The sequence below is a fragment of the Mastacembelus armatus genome, chromosome 24 (assembly GCF_900324485.2).
Source record: "Mastacembelus armatus chromosome 24, fMasArm1.2, whole genome shotgun sequence".
Taxonomy (NCBI): domain Eukaryota; kingdom Metazoa; phylum Chordata; class Actinopteri; order Synbranchiformes; family Mastacembelidae; genus Mastacembelus; species Mastacembelus armatus.
The window spans coordinates 6866755-6874294 of record NC_046656.1 but is presented as its reverse complement, the minus strand read 5'-3'; positions in this window follow the sequence as shown (position 1 = coordinate 6874294).

Sequence of the window (7540 nt, the reverse complement as noted above, 5' to 3'; positions counted from 1 at the left end):
TGGTTTGATGGGGTTTTCAAATTGAGGGCCACAGGCCTCTAAAGGGCAACACACACTGAGGGCGATCTGACACACTTCAACACATCATATATGTTATTGTCCTATTTTCTCAACATAGACGTGCTGCAAAACAACATTTGCTGTCCAGATTGAAACGTCCCAGCCACCATACCATGTCTTCTGTCTGCTTTATCAGTTTGGATCATCTTTTTTGTAGTTTTTCTAATAGCTAATTATGGTGGATGAAGACATTTGTTGGCTCTGTGTAAATTTAACACATAGACATTTTGACAGAAATGTAGCTTTCTTATATCATTATTTGACATCAGATATCACTACCTATCATTTCACTCCAAAAACAAACCTGAAATACTGAAACATTCACCCATTTCAATAATCCTGCACTGAATTTTTGTCATGTGATACACATCACATGACACAATGCCACAGGTGTGTGTCCATTAAGGGCTTTCATGGCTGTATACACCTGTTACACCTGGTGTTTGGGCAAAAAAAAGCAGCCACCCCATGAGTAAATAGACAAAATAAAAGTCCTGTGCTGCAGTGATTAATACTACAGTAAACAGTTAATAATGAGGCCTTTTCTACTTTCCCATTTCCATCATAGGTATTTCTATTTTCTTACGGAGACATTACCTTCCCACATTTTAAGACTGTTATACTCAAAGAAGTGTGATATTAACAATGCTTATCTGTTGAAATCTTACAGCAGTGTGCACTAATAATGTGTCTTGCCAATAACAGGAAACATCCCACATATTCTGTTTCTTGATATATGTGTGTTTTGCACACAAAGAGGTATATTTTAAAATGATATTTTAGACTGAAACATGACCTAATATTTGTTTCCAGTATAACATGCACTACCCATGATGCTGATGTTCATTCATTTACGCCTTTTTTACAACACATGGATATTCAGACACATGCTCACACATTCAGTCTATAGTGGATTTGATGCCATCCAGAACTACAAATGACTGTTTTTCGTTCAATGACTCAGCATATTTCCTCCAAAAAAAAAAAACAACCTTTTTCTTTTTCCCAGAGTACCAGATTTGTGAGAGTACATTATTATAACTTGAATCAGGTTAATCTCATTTTAAATGCTATTCTATTAATACAGTGAAATTTTAAAATGTATCTTTTTTTTTTTTTTTTTTGTTTAATGAATGTAATCAGCCATCTGAACCAGGCATTATCAGCTCATTGCGAGAAACGTCCCCCCTGGCACTTGTGCTGCTTATCTTTCACATTTTATCCTTCATGGAGACACTCCACACTGAGCAATGTGATGAGGTTTTAACACTGCCGGTTTGTTCGCTTGTGGATTTGGAAGTGAGTTGGTCATTGTCATAGTATTTGCATATAATATGATGCTTCATGATGGTAAAACGTTGATTATTCAAAAGATAAGTAACTAACTTTTCAGAAGAGGCCTTTGAGGTCTGAAAGGTATTTGCAAGGAGTGTGTGTGTGTGTGTGTGTTTGAAGTGTCTGGGGAACTCACGGGATGGAGCGCTTGGATTTAACTGTGCCTGGTCTTACGGTCAAAGAGCAAAACACAGCAAGTGGAGGAGAAGATTAGCTGCAGCATTATCAACCCTGGAGCAGACAAGCTTGCACACTCTGATCTCACTCCCCCTCTTTCACTGATTTCTTTCTTAATTAAACTTCACACGGAAGGTGGGAGGCTGGAGAAGAGGATGGGGGTGAGCTGTGAAAGCATGACGAGGCGAAAAAAAAAAAAAACAATAGGCAGAGGCTATAAACAGAAAAAGAGGTGTGAAAGATCCAGAAAGGATAAAAACGACCGAGACAGAAGAATGACATTAAAGACGAAGAGGAGGCAGAGATGGAAGACACTCTGTGGGGTGTACAGAGAGGGGACTGTATGTGTTTATGAGGAGACAAGGGGGCAGGATGAGAGATGAAGCCAGTCAGCCAGGCTGTGCAGCTCAGTGTGGGGGAGGGTGCTGCAGCAGCTTTGCTGTGACTCAGCACTAAAATCTGCCTCTCTCTCCTTTCCCTCAAATATCAGTCCTTAGTCATCGTACCAAAACACACTGTTAGACCTCTTTCTCATCAGCCTTTGTCACGACATGCGCATCTCACATGTAGCTGTTGTGCTGAAATGTTTCATCAGCTTGTATGTATTTCTCAGGATGGATCAACATCTATAAAACAGCAGTGAGTGCATTTCCATGTACACTACCTTGGTTTCTATACTTGAGTTTTATTAGTCTGTTTACTCAAGTGCAGTATTTCATTACATTTTTTAGGTGCAGTTATTTGAGGTTTTCTTTTTTGCTTTCACTACAGTGAAGAAATGCAATCCTGTCTACTGTAATGTATTTATGTGACAGTTAACCAGTTGCTTTATTGTTGAAGATTTCAAAGACTAGATATATAACAAACACAAATATGATTTATGGCTATAGCATAAACTGCACAGCAAAATATAAGGTAGTAAAAACTCTCAGGATAACTTTTTCCTTTTTTTTTTGTCTTTTTCACCGTTGATATTTGAGTACATTTAGCTGAAAAGTAGGATTTTTACTTACTGCTCCTTACAAATGGAGCATTTTCTGGCACTGAAAAATTTATTTAAAGGTGCAATGTGTAAAACGTCAAAGATTTCACAGCATCTAAAGGTGAGATGGTGAACTGCAACCTTCAGATGTTGGATACTTAAAAATATATTAAATATGATCATATGTTATTTTTTCTATTAATGTTGCATTAATGTGTAAGGAGTCAACAACATCACATTATATGGCTCTGCATATGGTTTATCACTCTTGTTGTTACTTTTGTATGTTTTGGATTACCTGGATTGAACATTTTTGACTCTTGGACTTGTGAGGAAAACGTGGTGAGCAAATAAATCTGTTTACAAACAAACTCCACAAGCTGCATATCAATGCACATAAACAAAGATGTGTATGAGGAATAGCTTTCAGTGTCATCTAGCCCGCTGGGGAGAGTGATAGTCTGATAGATTGAGGTACTGATCAGGAGTGAGTGGTGACACTGATAAGTGTGGGACTGAAGGTCTTGTATCCGATGGTGAGGATGGTGGCTGTCAGAGCGAGAATCGATCCATATTGACCTGCAGCTCTACACCTCACTGGCCTAGTTTATCTTGTCTTTCATATCCTTGGCTTTCTGTTTTTTTTTCCTTTAGTTTGCTTCTTACTTTTCTTTCTCTCATCTCTCCTTTCTCCTCTTTTAATCTATTCTCACTAGTGTGTAGCACATAAAACTGATTATGGGTGCTATTGTAAGTCAACAGAAAGGGCAAAAAAACTGAAGTCAGAAGGTGTGTGTGTAAACAGCAGAGCACAACAGAGCAGAGGAGAACATAGAGCAGGACAGAGCAGGGGCAAAGTAGATGGACAGAGAAAAACACAGAAGGACATACTGCAACATAAGGTTATGTAAGTTATCAAGTAACTTAATTTAATCCAATAAAACACACACAAACCCTAAGTAGTGTCAGATCAAGTAACACAAGATAAGGTAATGTAACATAAGGTAACACGAGGTAATGTACCAAAATAACAGAGGAAAACAAACCAGAACATAAGTTACTAGGGTGCACTGGCCCAGAACCCAATGTCCCTTCTGGCCAACTCACCGGAAGTGGCACATTACTGCCGACTGAACGCAAAATGTGCGTACTCTCAATCTCCCATATGTGCATATATAAAATTGCACATAAATATGTGTGTGTGTGTGTGTGTGAATGTTTAACAGCTGAGATTGCTCTGCTGCATGACTAGGGTTGAAATGCCCAGTGAGCAATGAAACAGTGAGCTCTCTATCAGACCAGGTTAAAAAAAAAGCATTTCTGGGTGTTTTTTATGGTGACTACAGACTGTCACACATGGTACTGTACAAATAAACTGATTCATATTTCCTAGTAATAAATGTCGTCTTGTCTTGCTTTCTAATTCTCCCTCTTCCTACCCCCCCCCCCCCCCACTCTTTCAGTTTCCTGTCCTACTTTGCTCATTTCCTTTTTGCATTGCCACTTTGCCTCTTGTTTAAATGGCCCTGTTGTTTAAACAATACATTTTAAGTTGACAAATACAAATAAGCCATTATGTTCACATTTCTGAGTCACTATGATTTTAATTCGATGTAATTCACAGCACCTGATTGTCCATTATTTACAAAGCGACCTTAAAATGTAGAGACTAAAAAGCAAGATGTCAGGAGGGAAGTTTTACAAGATATAAAATTCAATCCAGTGTTGTTTAATTATATAAACAAGCCCATTTGCACAACTATGTGTTGTTTGACAATCCCTGGTTTCGGCACCATAAGGGGCTGTATCAAAAACGTACTGAGCAGAGTAATTCCCACCAATACCCAACTGAATGGGCTACACTGACAATGAATGGGCTGGCAGAAACATATTAACTGTACCAGTTTCTCTGAGAATATTTTCTATTTAGCATCTATCAGCTACTTGACTTTGTGAAGATGTTTATGGTCTCCAGAGAATGAATCCTATGGCACCCATGGTTCTGGTTGGTCTACTGCCAATGCAATATTGACATTTGTGTTTTTTAGTGAACTATTTAAATTTTTAAGAACTGCCATAAAAGTTGGTCCAGCAATTCATGTCGTCCAGGATGATTTGATCTCATTTTGGGGTAACTGGTGCATGATGGTCCGGTCGAGGCAGATGGCCGCCCAAACTGAGCCTGGTTCTGCTGGAGGTTTTTTTTCTTCCGTTAAAGGGAGTTTTTTCCTCTCCACTGTCACCAAGTGCTTGCTCATAAGGGAATTGTTGGGTTTTTAGTTTTAGTTTTTGTAAAGTGCCTTGAGATGATTTGTATTGTGATTTGGCGCTATACAAATAAAATTGAATTGAATTGAATTGAATTGAATTGATGGGTAATCTAACAGGTCCTTGTATCAACTTTAGTACAGGGATCTCTGTGTCTGACAATTTCTGCAACTTTCCGAGGCCAAAAAACCAACTAGCCATGTCCCCTCTACAGTGTTTAGGTCTGAGAAAGACTGAAGGTTTGAACTTTCTCCCTCAAGCTCTTTTTTTATTCTTTACCCAGCTATGTCTGAAATTTCACATGTGTACAAACCACTGCCACACTATAACTGACTGGAAGTGTGAACTGTTATCTATGTATTTCACTAATTAGTCTTGTCCTTGGTGTCTGACTTTTCATTCCCCTTTAATAACAGACATGTTTCAAAATGCTATAATCATGTAGAGTTACAATTTCAGTCAACTTCCTGTTGCTTCAGAATCCCACACACAGTAGCTTCTTATTTTGTCTACAAACAGTCTTTTTTTTCAAAACAATCTAATAACATTTTTTGGACAGAAAAATCTATATGGCTGCCTTTAAGTTCCTTAACTTCCCTCCTTCATACCTTCCCTTCTCCCCTCCTCCTCCTCCCCGGTTCCTCCCTCTTATCCAGTCTTTTCCCCTCCTTGTTCATGGATCACAGCAGAAGGGTACAGATCAACACTTCTTGCCCCAAGAGCTCCTTCCCCTTTAATCTCACGCTCCTGCCTCATCCTTTCCCCTTCTTGTCAACTCCCTTTAATCCACCATGCTATGTTCCAGTCTGGTTTGTGCTCTGTGTTCCTTTTACCATTTACCTCAGCACAGTTCTTCACATGCTCTGTGAGTTCTGTGTTTTTCCCAAAAAATCACATACAAACCTCTGACTGTGTGAGTATACTGCACATTTTGTGCATGCCTGTGTGTGAACTGGCTACTCACACTACAACGTGTATGCAAATCTTTCACTTAAGCAGATCGAAAGCTTGATCAGCTCCCAGTGCCTTGCACCTGCCTGTTGCTATGGAAACTGGGTATCCTCTGTGCGTCACCTGTGCCCATGTTTGGTCTAGTTTCCTGCCCCCTTCTATCAGCTTCCCTCATGCTCTCTCTTTTTTTCTGACTTACTGTCTGTGTCTCTCTCTCTCTCTCTCTCTGTAGTCCAAACCACACACTGAAAGAAAAACACACACAAACCACACAGATAAAGAACTGGACACAAACCACAGCCCTCAAGCCTTCTGTTAACTAAATGAATTATAAATATTCATCCTGCACACACAAACACTGACATGATCACCACATTAACATACACAAAACATGAAATGTCTTGGAAATATGCAGCTTTTAGATGTACAAAATACATTACTGATGTTCAGTATGAGCTTCTATAAACGATTAGTTACAGTTCAAATAGATGTGCTGTCCTTCATAAATCAGCAATGAGAAAGTGTAGCTCATATCAAAAGCACTGTGAGTATTCATCATCAGTGAGGCTGGAAATAGCGACCCACATGGAAGGTAGGGGTGACCTGCTGAAAACCTTGACTGGGAACACACAACTCTGGACTCTGCAAGCTGTGACTTTCAACCACTGGAGTCATTGCTCATGGGCAGGAACTAGTACAGCTCGTGCTACCTACTGTTAATTTCTTACATGTAGTTCGCCTTTCCTTGTAATGTCAATGTCAATACATCCTTTATTAGTTAGACTGGATCAGTGCAGCCCTAAGAAAAGGTGCAAAAGACTACCATACCTCTTTAAATTGGCTTGCAGACAAACTCAATTATAAGAAGTTTTGGGCAATTGTGCTAAGTCATTATTTGGCAGATCCTGCGGCTAAAGATGAAAAGTGTAGGTTCTTGGCTAGCTCTAATGTCTGCACACAGCAAAACTCTGAGAGAACTTTACCAGAGGTTGCCAGATTAGTTTTAGACAGCGGGGCACCAGGTATCAGAAGTCCTGTCTGAAGGAAAATTAGGATAAGAAAAAAAGAGACAGAGAGAAAACAAAGGCAGACTGGTGAGACTCCAGTGAGAATGACAACATGAAAGAGAGAGCGAGATGTGGCTCTGTCAGTACGAAGCACAAGGGGATAAGGTGGAAGGTGGGACAAAAAGCCTCCACTGCAGAGAAACAACCCCGACCAGGCTGACCCTCCTACCCTTTCTCCTCTCTCCTCTTCTCATCGATTCAGTGGTGCAGCAGCAGCAGCAGCAGCATAACAAAACTCTGAAAAAAAATCTCAGCTACAGGCTCTGCAGTGGTTGTCTGGCTTTGGGAAAACACCCCTCTTTTTTTTTTCAACTTTTTACTGCTGTGTCCACACCTCTCTCTCCTCAGAGTCCCACCCCAAGTGGTTACACCTGCTGCTTTCCACCCCTCCTCCGTTTCAAAAGTCAGCATCCTTACCCCGACAACCCTTGTCCTGCCTAATATTTCCTGTGACAATGGCAGGCTGATATTGTGGAACACACCCCTTCACCACTTCTATCTGTCCACTGGTTCTCTATCCGTCTATCACACACACACCTGAATCCTCACCTTCTAGTGTTCTTGATTAAAAACAAAAAAGCTCCTGTTCCTGTCTCTTCATCTACAATTACTATGCGATACAAAAACCTCTTACTATCTTTCTTCTACTCCGTTGCCCACTTTAACTCCTCTCTATCCACTGCAGGGAGGGAGGGAACAA